Below are 18,387 nucleotides of genomic sequence, written 5' to 3'. Positions count from 1 at the left end.
GGGAAAGCAGAATAAGCGTGTGAGGCTCCCCAGCCTTTTCCAGGATATAAAACAAAATTAATTTTATGCCACAATAAAGAATTAAAACCATTTATTTGAGCAACGAGAAGATGCGGCCCAGGAGAAACAGATTCAAGTAGCAACTGAAATTGTGTTCCACCAAGACAAAGGGGAGACCATCTTTTATAGTGAAAGTGCTTGCCCAGTTTCTCAATTAGGTCTGTTTTATGTAAATGAAGTATCCAAATTGTGCAGGTGTCAGTCTGTTCATAGAAAAACAAAACCAAGGTTTCCTTGCAATGTTTGACTCCTATGGTATAAAGACACAGGGTATAGTGCAGGAAGCCTAGAGATCAGTCTGAGGTTCTCCTGGGTATACAAAGTATGTGAGGATCCCCTGTATGCAAATGGCTGCTAGGCTCTAATTATTTATAAAATTTAGGACCTTGCTTGACCATGGGGAGTATATCTTAGCAGATGCATTTCTTCTCAGGGTTCGCATCAAGTGAATCTTTCTTCTCGTGGTCCACAAGAATGAGTTTATCAGCCAATGCCAAGGAGACAAGTGTTTGGGCAGGGCCAACACCTGCACAGTGCCAATCACCACATGAGTGATCATTTGTCACTTATATTAAAAATGTTCATTCTTCCTATTGCTGTTCAGTGATAGCTGCCCACATGTTGCCTGGATTATGCAAAAGTGACTCTTCTGGTGTTTTTAGGCTTTGGCTCTCCCTATTGAAACTACTGTATTATAAGGCCAACTCCCTTTTTAGTGACTCAGGACACTTAATAACATCTCTTTATTAAACAGACAGAGGGAGTGGGGAAGAAGAGAGGAAGGGAGGGAGGGGAGGTGGGACTTGTCAGCAAGCAAGTCTTTGGGAACACAAAAATGCAAAGCTATGGTGAAAGAAAAACTTCAGGGCACCAGTACTGTGGTAGATACAATTTAACCAGTTTGAAGTGCTTACCACATGCTGAGTAAGAATAGTGGTGAACTCTGCCACCATTTCAATACCATGTCCCCCAAGAGGATGCTCCTCCAAGTCTTCGTTGGCTATATTTCACTTCTAAGTTCATCATGCAGCAGTGTAGATACATGGAGCTAGAACTATCACAAGAGGATTCTCGTGACCATATACAACCTTGTACTATAGTCAGATGAACCTTTACATCAATTAGAACATATGAGAAAAGCTTGCTGAGTATCAGTATGGATTAAAAAACAAGAGGGAGGGTGACAAAAGGAGGAAGAGGCCTGCAGATGTCTTTTGAAGAGAAACATTGTCTTTTTGCATCTGTTTGGCCATTACACAGAATATAAATGTGCATTGGCACTTGGCGGTAATTATAGGGTGCTTACATGGTTGATCAAAATTGTTCCACAAGCCATGATGCAATAATGATGGATTGTTCCTGTCAGGATAGCCAGTTAGCAATTTCTACATTAGTTAGTAAAGGGAATAATATGACATAGGCTTGAATCTATATAACAATCTAGGTCAAAAGAAGCGTGTTGCCCCTTAGTAGAATTAGACGTGTGTTCTAAAACTGAGTGGAAATGATGGTAAAAAGAACTTAATTCTATGTGCTTTCCATTAATTACCTTCACTTCAACTGAGACTTTAGGCAAAAACATGTAAACCCCTTATATTTTCAGCTAGAAAATACCTTTGCATCCCCCAAAAGTTTATTCTCAGATTAAATGAAGATAATTTGCATGAAAACAGTTTAAAAATGCAAATTTAAAGAAATGTTAATATTTACCTGGTTGCTGGAACCAGAAACTTGGCCGTTATACTCTGACAGTTCCTTTTCAAATTATTCACAAGTCCTGCCACCTCTGAGTTTTCCAATCATTTTGTCATTCTCTCTGACCCCTCAACCCTTTCTCTACAATAATTTTTACTCATACTCTGATATCTGTTTGGATGCCACTTCCTTCTGGAAGGATTTTCTCAACCCTACTTATAAATTAGGTACTCTTATTTATTTACATAGTACCTCATACTTGCCAATCAAAGCATTGATTGCAACTCTTTAGCATATTCTCTGTTAGAATCCAAGTTCTAGGAAAAACCAACACTATGGCTCCAAATCTCTTTCATTCACTGTGGCATCATGATGCTTTGCACATAGCAGATACTAAATAACTAGTTATTTTTAAAATAAATAAATGAATGAATAACTTATTCTAAAATTAAAAATTAGAGAGAGATATTAAGATGAAACATGGTAATTAAGTGTAATGATTTTATTTAAGAATTTATCAAATTTTAAAAATATTTTGATGCCTAGGGCAAAAATAGTTTATGTTCTTAAATGAGTAGGTTGGTTTTGATACTTTATTTGACAATAATGAAGATTTGGTAAACATAAATAATGTGGTAATAATACATACTGATTTTTATTCTCATAAAATTTTGCATTCTTCTTAGAAAGTTTCTTTTAACATATGTAAAAGTTGCTATATGCCACGAAAATGCTTTTGCCACATTAAATTGATTTTTTTTTCATATTTCACATTTGGGTCTCACATGATATTTAAAATATGGTCTTTAGATTAAACTGCTTGGGGTTCAAATCCTGGTTCCACCATTTAATAGCTGTGTTATATTAGGCTAGTTGTTTAGCCTCCCTGTAAATGTTTCCTCATTTGATAAATGGAGCTGATAAATCCTCCACTGAGGACTAAATACTCAATGCATGTTAAGCACTTGGAACTCTGGGGCACAGTAAGTGCTTACTAAAATGTTATTATTTTATTTAAACAATGTATATATTTCCAATTTCTGAACTATCATGTTAAATAGAGTAATTAGTATTATTCTTATATTCTCAAATCATTTTGGTATACCATAATATCACAGAATATTTCTTATGTAGCTATTGAGTCATACTACTATTGGTGTTTTCTTGTTTAGTTTTAATTTGCCAATGTGAAACTATTAAAATTTCTGGATTGCTAGAGTTTGGTACAACGGATTTTATCATACTATAGTGCCTTCGTGGGAAGATTCAATATTTTTTTATGCCAATTTACCTTTGGATAACCTATAAAAATAAAGCTCCAACCTAATTTTCAAGGGGGAATTTTTTTTGGATACTGACAAAATTATTCTAAAATTCCTTCCTAGCCAAACGAATTCATTGAATGGTTAAGAAAAATCAGAAAATGAAGACTATGAGGAGACATTTTCAATTGTCAGATATTTAAAGAATTTCAAAGGTATAATATTAGTCATCTGGTACTATTTTACCAAGACAAAACAGATCACTGTAATACAGGAGATGCCCCTTAAAGAGGGTTGTATGAACATTTTAATTTACATTATCTTGTGGGATTTTTATTTCTCCTTCACAGAGTTCGTTCTTAGTAGTAGAATTGCAAGTATTAGGGTAGATATATGTTTAACTTTTTAAGAAACTCCCAAACTCCTTTCCAAAATATTTACGCCATTTTATACTTCCATGAACAATACATAAGAGTTCTGATTGCTCTACTCAAGATTTATTATTATCAGTTCTTTCAATTTTACTCACTCTAGTGAATGCAAAATAGTACTTTTAATAATTTTATGTTAGTTTTTCTGGTAATTAAGGAGGTTAAGCACCTTTTCATTGCTTATTGGCTACTTGTATATCTGCTTTTTCAAGTATCTGTTCATTATTTTGCCCACTTTTTGATCAGGTATTTCATTTTTTTTTGTTGTTGATTTATAGGAGTTCTTCATATATTCTTGATAGAAGTCCTTTGTTGGATGTGTGTACTGTGATTATTTTTGTTCTCACTCTGTGTCTGTGGCTTGTTTCTCCATTTTCTTAATAGTCTTGTTTAATGAGTAGAAAAATTTAATTTTGTAAAATCACCTTGTAAGTTTTTATTGTTAGTGTTTTTGGCATCTTGTACAAAATTAGAAAATTAATTTTAAAAAGTTATCTACTCCAAGGTTAGGAAAATGTTTTCTTATATTTTCTTCTAGGAGCTGAATCATATTGAGTTGTACATTTGTGTTTAATAACTAGTTTAAATTACTTTTGAGTATTCCCATATTTGGAATTTTAAAACACTATTTATTTATTTCTCTCTCTCTCTCTCTATCTATCATCTATCTATCTATCTATCTATCATCTATCTATCTATCTATCTATCTATCTATCTATCTATCTATCTATCTATCTTACAAATGTCCTCTGCTGCAGATAACATTTAAAACAGTTATTTAGGTTTTGCCTCTTTTCATTTTCATTAGTGACTTCTGGTATTTTCATTCTTAATTTTTTCTTTAACTATATGATTGCTTAGTTAAATGTCTCACTGTCTTATTAAAGATTTATTGAGTTGCTCTTTTCAGATCATAGTCATATAATACTCTCACTCTGTCCAGCTCAGGGCCTTTGATTATTCTCTTAACTCACTAGTTTTAAATTATTTCCTATTATATTACCCCCAGAGTTTTAATTTTATATTCAAAGATAGGGTCTAGGGCCATTGAAATGAATTTTAGATTAAATTGTTTTAGAAACAATAACTTTATAATATGATTATGCAGATCATTCTTTAATATTTTTAACTTTTGTTTTGTTACTTATAGATTCACATGCAGTTTTAAGAAATTATTCAGAGAGATCCCATGTACCCTTAAACTGTAACATTTCACATTACTATGGTGCACTACCACAACCAGGAAATTGAGAGTGAAACAAAACATTGACCTTACTAAAATTTCACCAGTTTTACATGTATTTCTTTGTGAGTGTGACTGTCTTTTCTTTTTTAAAAAAATTTAAAGTTGTTTTTTTTTGGTTTGTTTGTATTTTTTTCTGATATATTGAGTGAGTTTGAAGAGTTCCTCATTTTTCTTCATCTCCCCAGTAGTTTCTCATTCTTAGTTATAAGATATTGGATGGGTCACCACATTTAAAACATTATTTTTGTCTTTATTTGTATTCGAATTCCTTAGATTACTATTTTCTCGAAATTAGATATTTTTACCCTGACTGAGTTAAATGATTTCTCTTTTTAAAAAAAATTTGTTTGAAAAAACATTATTTAATAGTAAGTATTATTTTTCAGTAACTTAAAATATTTTGGGGATTGCCTAGATAACTTTTATTTCTGATCTTTGTTACATATTCCATGTTTATAACATTGTATTAAATTTATTTGCTCAAAATTCATTCTTTGCTTTCTGATATCTGCCTTATTTATTATCAAAAATTATTTCCTTCATCTTTAGCTTTATGATTTTAACTAACACTTTTAATTATTCTTCTCTTTCAAAGTTCCCAATATTTGAAGATTCTAGATTTCTGAGTTGCCTTCCAATCTCTATTTTTAAAACTTTATTTTTTGTAAGAAAATAAGGTAAACAAAGAGCATCTGTTCCTTTAATTTTGTAGTATTACAGTGCATCTGGTAACCCAGTAGGCTATCTGTTTGGTTCTTAGAGGAATCTGTAGATTATGAAGAGTATTATTTGCCTTGCCTGGCTGGTATGTATTCAAAAGTGCAAAGATGGAAACACATATGAGTGATGCAGTGCTTAAGGTTAAAAGATCTGTGTTTTATAAACAGAAAAGTTAAGTGTGATCATTGCAAATGGGCCACTTGCATAAATTGATGTTGATATCAGAATTGTGATTTGCATTTTCTGATTTTGGTACTTCAATTAAAATGTTAATAATTCATTTGACTTTTAGAGTACTGGATTTCCCTAAGGGAAAAGAAAGGCAGAAGGGAGTGATTATAACCCAAACTTTCATTCTCAGCCACCTCGAGTGCCAATATATGCCAATGTACGTTGCCATTATGAGAAAAATACAGAGATACAGGTTGAATATGTTAAAGTAAATAAACAAACGTGGCATTATACTAAAGTGGTTCTAATGCGTTGGCAACCTATATAAGCAATATGAAACCTAAGCCAGAGTCAATTCCTATAAATGCCTCAAGCTTAAGAAATCAAAACTTATGAAAAACCAATCACAAACAGCCAACACAGCTTTCCCAAGTAAGGCAATCCCTTAAGCTATAGCCAATCAAATAATCTCCTTGCTGTGCTTCCATGTCTGCTTTCTAAAAGCCTTTCCTGTAGCTCCTGTCAATGGAAGACTCCTAGCCATTTTTTGGTATGGCACTACTCAATTCAAATTGACAAACAATAAATCCAGAGGAATTCTAATAAATCTACATAATGATGAATTTTATGTATTATAAATTTATTCTTATGTGTATGTTTTTTTGTTCAACATATTTCATATTCATCTATGTTGTTATGAACTCTTCAAAACTTCAATTACGTGTTTATTTTTAACACATATTATAGTTATAGGCAATATATTTATCAAAATTCAGGGATTATATATATGTACATGTATATATATGTGTGTGTGTGTGTGTGTATATGTGTGTATATATATATCCCTAAATATACACATGTATATGTTAAATTGGCCATACGTCATTAACATTGTTCCTGCTTTAATATATATAGCCTCTTTTCTTAGAATAGCAGGCAGAGGAATTTAAGCTAACTATATTGTCAAAGGTAGTACATAGGATTTTGTGTCAAGAAAAACTGCACAACTTAACAGGGAAACAAATACTTTAGTAACATATGTTACAACATCATGTCTCGTCCTAAACAGTATACATAATTGAAGAGAATATGAACCAAAACAAAAAAACAAACCATCATCAATGCCACCTGAAATTCATAAAGGAAATACTTAAATGTTTGATGAAAAGAAAGTATGAAACGTGTTCACATCGGATATTTCAGAGTATACTGTAGAATGCTACAAGCAATGTGATAATTGCTTCATTTTCTTTCTAAATTATGATGAAATACTTTTATTGTTGTTGACGATAATGTTGTTATTGAGAATTCCATAATCTATTAAGTTTTCTCAGCATGGTTTTTTAACCAACAGAAACTATTAAAGAGCATTGGCAGGATTAGGCCTTTTTAAATGTGAACAGTCTAACCACCGATTTAATGGTATAATAACCTGGAGTGGGGAGACTGGGAAGAGGGCAGATAGCTTTTTTATCCCTAAGGTTAAGAGAATAAAAAATTGAAACAAAATATGACTGTACTTTATAATTTAGAATTGAAATATGATTAATTGATGAAACTGCCATCTTTTTTTTTAAGATCTTACAATTCTTTTTTTTATAATATTTTTTTATTAAATGTTTATTTTATTTTTTAATTACAGCTAACATATTAGTTTCAGGTGTACAACATAGTGATTACACACTTATGTAACTTACAAAGTGATCATCCCAATAAATCTAGTACCCAGCTGACACCATATGTTATTACACTGTTATTGACTATATTTCTTATCCTATACTTTACATTCCATGACTATTTTATAACTACCAATTTGTACCTCTTAATCCCTTCACTTTTGTCACCCATTCTCCCAAACCCTCTCTCATCTAGCAACCATCAATGTGTTCTCTGTATCGTTTTGTTTATTTATTTTTTTCTTTAAATTCTACATATAAATGACATTATATGACATTTCTCTTTCTGTGTCTGACTTACTCCATTCAGCATAATATCCTCTAGGTTTATCCATGTTGTTGCAGATGTTAAGATTTTATTCTTTTTTATGGCTGAGTAATCTTCTGTTGTGTATATGTACTACCTATTCTTTATCTATTCATTCATTGATGTAAACCCAGGTTGCCTTCCTATCTTGGCTATTGTGAATAATGCTACAATAAACATCTAGGTGAATATATCCCTTCAAAGTAGTGTTTAGGGTTTCTTTGGATAAATATTCAGAAGTGGGATTACTGCGTCCTTCTTTGTCTATTGTTATAGACTTTCTTTTAAAGTCTATTTTGTCCAGTATAAGTATTGTTCTTCAGCTTTTTGTTTGTATGTTAATTTACATTTTCATGATATATCTTATTCCATCTTTTTACTTTTAGCCTGTGTGTATATTTTGATCTGAAGTGAGTCTCTTGTAGGCAGCATATAAGGGTTTTGTTTTCATATCCATTTGGCCACCCCATGTCTTTTGATCGGAGCATTTAATTCATTTATATTTAAGTAATTGTCGATAGATATATAATTTTACCATTTTATTATTCATAGTTTTGATCTTTTTACTTCTTCTTAAAGAAGCACTTCACCATTTCTAGTAATATGGTTTGATGGTGATGAACTCCTTTAGCTTTTTCTTGTCTGAGAAACACTTGTTCTTGGACTCTAAATGATAGCCTTGCTAGGTAGAGTAATCTTGGTTGTAGGTCCTTACTTTTCATCGCTTTGAATATTTCCGACAATGCCCTTCTGGTCTGCAAAGTTTCTGTGGAGAAATCAGCTTACAGTCTATGGGAGCTTCTTTAGAGGTAACTAACTGCTTCTTTCTTGCTGTTCTTAAGATTCTCTCTTTATCTCTAACCTTTGGCATTTTAATTATGATGCGTCTTAGTGCAGGCTTCTTTGGGTTCATCTTGTTTGGGACTCTCTGCACTTACTGATCTTGTATGTCTATTTCTTTCACCTGGATAGGGAAGTTTTCCATCATTATTTCTTCAGATAGGTTTTCAACTTCTTGCTCTCTCTCTTCTCTTTCTGGTACTCCTATGATGCAAATGTTGGTATGTTTGATGTTGTTCCAGAGGCCCCTCAAACTCTCCTCATTTTGGGGGGGAGGGGAGTTCTTTTTTCTTTTTGCTGTTCTGATTGGGTGTTTTCTGCCACCTTACCTTCCAAATTACTGATTCAGTTCTCTGCTTCATCTAATCTACTGTTGATTCCCTCTAATGTATTCATTTCAGTTAGTATGTTCTTCATTCTTGACTGGTCCTTTTTTTGTGTTTTCTATATCTATTTTTATGTTTCCTATCTCTTCGTTGAAGTTCTCACTGAGATCATTGAGCATCCTTATAACCTGTGTTGTGAACTCTGCACCCAGTAGACTACTTATCTCCATTTTGTTTAGTTCTTTTTCTTAAGCTTTGTTCTGCTCTTTCATTGGGAACATGTTTTCTTGTTTCCCCATTTTGCCCTCCCTGTGTTAGTTTCTATCTGTTAGGTAGAGCTGCTACATCTCCAGGTCTCAATAGTGTGGCCTTATGTAGTGGCTGTCCTGTGTGGCCGAGTGGGGCAGTCTCTTTGGTCACCTGAGCATGGTGCTCCAGGTATGTCCCTTGTGTGGGTTGTGTATGCCCTCCTATTGTAGTTGAGACTTGATTGTTGTTTGCATGTAAATGAACCTGGAGCTGACTATTTGTGAGGACTGGTCATAACTACAATGGAAGAGGTGGTATGCAGAGGCTTACCCTACAAAGTAGGATTCTCTTAAGTGGGCTCTGGTGCCTGCCCAGTCTGATCTTTGGGTGTGTTTGTGAAGGGGGCTGGGTGATGCTCAGTCAGAAGGTGGCCATTGGGAGTGCCCATACAAGGGCCTCTCTGGAGGGGTCCCACTGCAGGCCAAGTTCAGCTGCCACATGTGTCCTGCCTGGGGCCACCTGGCATGAGCCACAACACAACCTGAAGATGGCCCTCATCTGCTCTGGATTTGGAGGTGGCTCAAGAGGCCAAGTCTTAAACAGAAGCCAGGCCAGCTGCTGCCAGTGTCAACCTTGGGGCTGCTCAGCAAGAGATACGGGGCATTCTGAGGCCAAATGCTGCTTGTTTGGGGTTTGTGAACCTTTGAGAGATTTTAAGAAAGTCTGCAACATGAGCCAAAACAGGCCCTTTTGATGCACAAGCCACTGGAAGCAGTTTGAGTGGGCCAGCAAGTTGGGTGGGTGGGATCTCAGGGACTCACCAGGGCAGGGCAAACAGTTTTAGCCAGGTTGATGGACACTCAAGTATGTTGCCTGACTGTGTCTGCATACCGGATTGGGGCAGGACTCAACAAAGGAACAATGGCTTCTGACAGCACTTCCATCTGGGAGATAGCTGCTGCTCCAGCTCCCACCCTGGAATCAGCAATTTGGTTCCTCCTTTTGAGTTGTTGGTGCTTTTCAACTTGCTGCCCCAGTGCTGGGGCTCAGTGAGAGTAATTCTGTCAGTGGTTAAATGCTTAGGTTCTTTAAGAGGAATGCCTAGAACTCCAGCTGCCCTCCAGTTCACTCAGCCACAGTCTCCACTGGTTTACACAGCCAAAAGTTATGGAAACTTCCCTTCCCAGCACTAGAAATCTGAACTGGGGTCGGGTGGGGGACTGATTTGAGGCTGGAATCCTTTGCTCCTCACAGGGGACCTCTGAAGCTGAGAGGTCTCTCCTAATTTTTAACTGCCACACATGAGTGTAGGACCAACCCGGTCTGAGTCTCCACCCCTCTTAGCAGTCTCAACATGGATTCTTCTGTATATCCTTAGTTGTATGACTTCTGTTCATTGTGACTTCTGGCTGTTCTCAGTGATGGTTTTTATATACTTTAGTTGTAAATTTTAATGTCGTTGTGAAAGGAGGAATGCACAACATTTACCTATTTCTCCATCTTGACCAGAAATCTCCTTATTTCCTTCCTTCCTTCCTTCCTTCCTTCCTTCCTTCCTTCCTTCCCCTTCCTTCATTTCCTTCCTTCCTTCTTCTTCCTTCTTTTCCTCCTTCCTTCCTTCCTTCCTTCCTTCCTTCCTTCCTTCCTTCCTTCCTTCCTTCTTTTCTTTGTTTCTTTTTTTATTTCTTTCTTTGCCATGTACTATGCTAGATACCTTTGGTATATACTTTCATAAAACTCTTTACCTAAATTATCACAGCACTTACTATGTGTTAGGATTTTTGTTGATACATTATCATTTCTTTAAACTATAAGCTTCTTTGAGTATGGAACATATTTATCTTACTCACCAACGTAATACTGACATCTGCCACAGTATTTTTCACGTCAGAAAAAATAAATGCTTATTTCATGGTCACTTAAAAACATTAATTGTGCAATTAAAAAATAATGCATATTTATAATAGAAACATTAGAAATAATAGGACAAAAAATAACAAAATCATTAGATGTCTTATCATCCAGAGATAAATACTATATATTCTTTCAGACATTTTTTATGTAGGTGTATGCAAATATATATTTCTACATTAGTGTTCCAAAGTGGAATCAGATTATACATATTGTTCTTCTACCTTTGTTTCCCGCCCCCGCTTATTTTAACCTCTCCACCCAAAGCCTAATTTATTGCTGTTTTCTAAACCAGCCATTTGACACTATTTTAGCTTTATATTTTACATGTATCATAAAGGTAATTTTTCTTTGGCTAGTTTTATAGACCAGCCAAATACCTTCACAGGCCCCATCCTTTGCTGCAAAGACTTTCAAGCTAGAGAATGAGTGACAGAAACCATCACATTAGTGTTTTGATACAGTGTTCTTCTCACTGGTATAACATATAAATTCTTTACCAGAAGAAGAAAAAAAACAAAAACAACAAAAGTGAAACAGAAGAGTTTTTTAGGTAGCCCAATCAGGCAACTTCTGGACCACCAGTAGTATAGGCCATTATTGCAATTAGAATACTACATATTTGTACCTTTTTTAAAATTTTTAATCACAAAACTTCAATATTGTCCTCAAGAAAATGGTATTTTGAGAAAGTTCTGAAGCAAATGTTGGCTATAAGTTTAATTGTACCTTCAAATTGCAAAGAAAGATATGTCCTGTATTCAGTGGTTAGCATTCCATCCAGAGAAGGTAGACTAACAAAGTATGCAAATGATGTCATATAGTAATTACTTCATTCTAATAATTGTATTTTTATTCTTGAAATATACAACAATTTTTTTTTCAAATTTCAAGTAGCAAGCCACAGAATGTTATATGAAAATTGGACAAGAACAAGCCTTTCCTAGTATTGTACATTGCTTTTCTCTTGGTCATAGAGAAGAAGACTCCCTGACCTAATAATACACACATCCATTGTTTGAATATAAAAACTCTTTTGTTTTTATAATTGTGAATACAGATTAGGTATTTGAGGTTCTTGTCAACTATGTATAACTATAATGCAAGAGATAATGAACTTTTAAAATCAACAGCTGAACAAATTCTAAATGAACACAAGTATATTAGAAAAATAAACCTGGAAAAATACTTTTTTTTGTATCTGCTGTGTGATTTTTCTCTAAAAACTAAACTAACTGTCAAAAAGTAGGTGAGAATGGGGAGACAATTTCAGAAAAAGTATTGAAAATTGTTGCTGATAATTCTATATTTTCATTGAAAGTTATCAATGCTTCTGATTTTATATTTCCCAAACTTTACATATTTTACAAAGACTACCAGGTGACATTTTCTATAAAAAATAATTTAAAAAATGCATCCTCATTCAACCCTATAAAAATATCTTAATGACTAAATATCACTAAATATTGAGATAATTACAGCAGATTCAAATATAAATTAGGTCTGTTTGGATTTATTGGTATAAACCTAGTCTTAAGTATAGCTTTTCTTAAAATTTAAATGTTTGTAATATGTTTGTAGCTTATTTTTGTATTAGATAATCTAATTCTCTAAGAGTTACTTAGGGAAGAAATAAAAATAAACTAAGAAGGCATATTTGATTACTAAGAAAATTTATATGTACTTATGACTTATTTTCTGACATTGAGCTTTTCTATGTTTCATATTCTCCATCTGCTCATCTGTTTTTCTTCCATAACTTTCCCTAATTTGCAGGAATTAAGAGAGGATAAATGATTTTTTTTTTTTTTTTTTTTTTTAACAAAGGAGACTACAAGCAACTCAAAGAGAGAGACTTAAAGTTTCCTTTGGCTTTTCCAAGTTACAGTAACCATGTTTTTCAAAACAAAATAATGAGAAATATGTGTGTCAAATGTTCTAGTACAACTAAATAGACAATGAGAATGTGTAAATTAAATGAGCCTTAAAAATAAGATGGTTAATGTATTCAGGCATAGGAGAGAGCTGTGGCTCTGAAAGGTGATTGATAAATGCCCAGTAAAATAATACATAATCTGAAATCCTTGCTAAATCTGTCCTACATTTTTCCAGATTAGTCCACTGTTCATTTTTACCTTAACTTTCTGAATATCTTCCTTTCACTACTCACACCTTGTATATGTTCCTTGTATATTTGTTTCTTTGTTTCCAACTTAAAATGTGTGACCAACCTAAGTAGAACTTAACGTTCATAATATAGCATAGAAGTGTTATTTCTTTTCTCTTTCATATTTAGATGTACAATTCATTTAGAATTGGGTTTTGACTATGTTGTGAGATAAAGGTCATGATACATGTTTCCCTATGTGGACATTCTATAGACCTGTTAACAAGTTATTAAATTAATCATCTTTTCCCACTGCACTTCAAGGTCAAATTTGTCAAAAATCAAGCTATATATTTCCATCTATTTCTGGACTAACTCGAGGAGAACTGACATCTTTTCAATACCGAATCTTCTAATGAGTGAACATGATAAACCGTATTCACCATTGCTGCATAAGAAATTACCATACATTGAACAGCTTAAAACAAAACAAATTTATCTCATGTTTCTATGGGTTGGTAGTCTGGGTGCAAATTAGCTGGAATCTCTGTTTGGAGTCTCACCAGGCTGCCACAAAGGTGATGGCCAGTACTGCTATCTCATGTGAGCCTTGAGAAGTTATCACTCTCTTTAGAATTTAACTCTGAAAACCTCAAACTATGCACTGATTAGCACACATTGCAGATTGTATTCCTTTAGAGCTCCCTGAATCCCTCTCCTCTGCTTGGGTGGTGAAACCAAATCTTCTTTTTAGGTAGTGAAACAGAATGTCTTCCTAGAAGCAGTAATATAGTATTAAGATAATTAATTCAGTAGTGCTAATTTGATCTTTTGAAATCTGAGAGTAAGGAGGAGTAGAGAGAATGGGGCTTTGTTTGTCAGATAATTGGGAAACTCTCAGCTTTCTCATTGTTGGCATCCTTACAAATAGAGCTAAATCATACACATATCTGTGGATAATTGGATAATAATTGCTAGTTTATTTACTTTAGTTTTACAGTGAGTTTCTCTAGTAAAAGGAGAGGATAAAATAAGTAACTTTATTAATTTAAAATACATACCCGTTCCAGATATATTAATTTTGTTTGCCCTTTACTCTGAAATGAGTGTGTGACTAAAACCACTAATTACATTTTATGAAGCTATCTTAGTGTATAAAGAGGGAAAACAGCATTCAAAGAAGGAGCCAAGATATCAAGCTCCTGTTCTATCAGGTTGCATTCTTAAACCTCATATTTTGAGAAGGTACCCTCCTCTCATAAAATATTTCAGAGGGATAACTGCTGGCTCTTAGAATATTTCAAATGACTTCATCAGAAGTTAAGAAAGGTATTTGATGATCCAGTAAGTTTTGTGAGTTTTGTCCATTATGAAGTTATTCTATATGGAAAGACTTTTTGAAATGAGGTTGGATTCAGAAAATAAAGAAAGTTACAAATAGGAAGTAAATTGAGACTGCTTTTGAAAAACTGTTAGGAGTGTAAATTTCAGTTTATAATGCCATTAATTGCTACATAATAGCTCTCCTATAAATAGCACCATCTTATGGTTAGTTCATATCTTAGGAGAGCCTCATCCTCCCTTCTGGAATTAGAAATTTCTTAGGACTTTAATTAAAAACATATTAGTTGACTTTATACAATATAGATAAAGTTCTTTATTGTATCTTCTTCTTAATTATATTATTTAAGCATAACTGAGCAGGTGAGAATTTTTTCAGTGTCTGACTGTCATCTCTGCACATCTTGTGGGAAGAAAAATTTAAAAAGAAAATTTCTAACTTAAAAACAAGAATTTTAGAATTTAATTATCATAATTTACATTATTATCATAGCAAGCAGCAATGTGCTATATTATATTTCCAAATACCAAGTCTTGTGGAGAAAGTATTTTGTACTAATCGATACTACCTGGGGTAACAGAAAAGCATGATGAACTATAAAATGTGGCAGGCATGAGTTTGAATCTCCATTGGCTAAATCTTTATTGAACTGAACGCCTCATACTAAATAATAATGTAGTGATCATGGGCATTTATATCTGGCCAATAATTGACGGGCTAGTAATTTATATTTTTAAGCTTCAGTTTCCTCATGTGTTAAATAGATAAAATAAAGATTTACTGTTGCTTATCGTCAGTTCTTTCCCTCCCCCTGTCCTGTCTCTTTCTTAAATCGAATTTGTTAATATACAGTAAGCCCTGAATTGTTTTTTTCATAAATGAATAAACATGAATAAACAAAGACAGTAAAATAAGAGAATTATTTTGTATCTATGGTCAAAATGATAGTATTTGAATTAAAATGCGTTGAAGCTTAGAGTGCAGATATAAGTAGCAATGCAAGGAATAAATACACATTTTGAATGAGCATGGGCTCTTTATAAATTTATCAAGTACAGAGTACTTAATGACTCCTGTTTATATACTGTTCAAGAGTGGGATGCTTTCTTCATAAAATTACGCAGAAACATGACTAGAAATAAAAAATCAGAGAAGTAAAATCAAAGAAGGAAAAAGGAATCCGGCCAAGAGAAAGAGACTAAACAGAATTTATGGGCACCATGAGAGAGGTGAGGACTGCTACTTTCTAGCAGAACTTTCAAGATAGAAAAAAAAAGTCCTAACAAATATATTTTATGTCATTAAAGTGAACCAATTTTAATTAAAATTATAAAGGCCCAGTGACCCATTGATTGGTCAATAAACTAGGTAATAAAAAATTCAAGGTTCTTTTCTGTAATTTGTACTCAACCCAGAATCTCTGGCCTCTGTCTCTCTTAAGGCAAATCTCCACATTGCAAAATAATTACTTTCAAGTACTATGACTCTAAATAGAAGGTCTTTGTAAAATTGTACTCTGCTGACAAAATTAAAGCACATATCCACACTAACCATTATGCCATTATCATTTTTCCCCTGACATGTTAACATTACTTTGTTAATTTATTGAAAATGCTTGCCTTGAACTGAAGATTCACAGATTCATCTGACTTGTCATTCATTCATTAAGCTACTTTGTTAGTTAAGAAATGAATGAAATTGTGTTCACAATTTTCTGAAAACTATTACTAAGTACTATTTGATTGGATGAGTTACACAGTAAGATTTAATAGCAATATTGAATTTATATTGAGATCAATCAGAGATAATTTTATAGATACCAGAGGAAAGCTCACTGGCTGTTAAGATTGCAGTGCAGTTACCATGAACATGGACTTAAAGATTAAGAAATTATTTTTTTCAGGGCATCTAGAATTGATCAGAATTATGGTAACTAGCTTCTGGCAACATGACCATAAAATACTTAAATTGAAATCAGAATGTTTACTTATTATGATTTTGGTCACATACACAAAGTAGCTTAGAAACTAATATCGGCTAGCTAATGAACTGGACCCTCTACAGGAAAATGTATTTACTATACCAGGTTATAATTATAATGTGGTTTGATGAGTGTGGAATCAGAGCCAGGTGAGTTAGTTGGATAATCTAGTGTCAAAATTCTGATAAGGGGAAATACTCACAAAGTAAATTCACATCACTTGGTCAGGGTACGTGCTCTCTTAAATAGTGCAGGAGACAACCCCTTTTGTTTTATATTTTAAGAGGAAGAGTAGGAGGAAGAGGAAGGGGGAGTAGGAGTAAAGGGGTGGGGGTGGGGAGAAGCCAGTCTTTTATAACCTAACCTTCGAAGTACATACCAACATTTCTGTCATAATCTATTAGCCATACAAGATTTTGACTATCAGGAAGAGACAGGGATCATTGGGGAACCATTGGAGGCTGGCTATCACAGTTACCATGGAGATTGTTCGAATTTAAGAAGCACTAAAATGGAGCAGCTAAAACATGGCTCCTTACCCTGGAAACAAAAATTTGTCAGATTCTTAAAAAAAGAACCCCAAAGCTCAAATATACTTACCTGATGACCCAGCAATCACATTCCTGGGCATTTATTCCATAGAAATGAAAATTTATGTCCACACAAAAACATGTACATGATTGATCATAGCAACTTTATTTGTAATAGTCATAAAATGGAAATGATCAAAATGTCCTTCAATATACAAATGGTTAAATGAACTATACTATATCCATACCATGGAAGATTATTCAGCGATAAAAAGAAACCAACTATTGATATATGCAATAACTTGAATGAATCTCAAGGGCGCATACTAAGTGAAGAGGCAATCTCAAAAGGTCACATACTGTATTATTATTTCATTTTTACAGCTTTCTTTTTCTTTCTTTTACCTGTGTTTTTTTTTTTTTTTGGTCTTTATTGAAATATATGAGACATTAGTTGCTTGTATTTACATTGTATAATTCAATGAGTTGTTTTCAATTATAATTGACATACAATAATATACCAGTTTCAGTTGTATAGCATAGTGATCAGAGATCCACATAAATCACGGCATGATCACCCTACTAAATCTAGTACCCCTCTTCCTCCTTACATATTTATTACAACATCGTTAACCATCTTCCCCATGCTACACTCTACATCTCCATGTCTATTCTGCAACTAACCATTTGTACCTCTTAAACCTTTTGCCTTTTTTTTGTCCCCCCAACCACCCTCCTATCTAATATCCCTCTAAATATTCTCTGTGTCTATGAGCTTATTTCAGCTTTGTTATTGTTGATTTTGTTCTTTAGATTCCACATGTATGTGAAATCATGAGATATTTGTCTTTCTCTATCCAACCCATTTCTTTCAATACAATACCGTCTAGTTCCATCAAGGCAATATCTTTTTCCATTCCCTTCCTTTAGGTCTGTGTGTGTTTTTAATCTGAAGTGAGTCTCTTGTAGGCAACATATGTAACGATTTTGTTTTCTTATCCATTCAGCCACTCTATCTTTTGGATGGAGCACTTAATTCTTTTCCATTTGAGGTACTTATTGATAGGAATATAGTTGTTACCATTCTTTATTCCTGTTTTTGATACATGTTTTTTCTTCTTAAAGAAGTCCATCCAACATTTCCTGTAATACTGGCTTGATGATGATAAAATCCTATAGCTTATTTTTATCTAGAAGCTCTTTATCTGTCCTTCAACTCTAAATGATAGTTTTGCTGGATAAAGTATTCTTGGTTGTAGATTCTGGATCTTCATCATGTTAATATGCAACCCTTTCTGTCCTGCATAGTTTCTTTTGAGAAATCAGCTGCCAGTCTTTTGGGTGCTCCCTTTTAGGTAACTAACTGCTTTTTTGTATAGCATTCTTGAAATAAAAAATATAGATGAAGAACAGATTAGTAGTTGCCAGGATTTAGGGATAGTTGAGGGGAGAAGGGTATGTGTGATAATGAAAGGGAAGTTTGAGGGAATATCTTCACTATATGGGACAGTTCTGTATCTTAGTCGTGGTGGT

The 18,387-nt window shown here is 33.7% G+C and overlaps 1 protein-coding gene across 1 annotated transcript in view; it reads left to right on the top strand.

Moving 5' to 3' along the window:
- Window positions 1-18,387, top strand: part of CTNNA3 (catenin alpha 3) — a 1,416,183-nt gene that overhangs the window by 1,152,263 nt on the left and 245,533 nt on the right. The window lies entirely within an intron of this gene.

This window comes from Pteropus medius, unplaced genomic scaffold, assembly GCF_902729225.1.
Source record: "Pteropus medius unplaced genomic scaffold, Ma_sr-lr_union100, whole genome shotgun sequence".
Taxonomy (NCBI): Eukaryota; Metazoa; Chordata; class Mammalia; order Chiroptera; family Pteropodidae; genus Pteropus; species Pteropus medius.
This window is presented reverse-complemented; position numbering and strand designations above follow the sequence as displayed.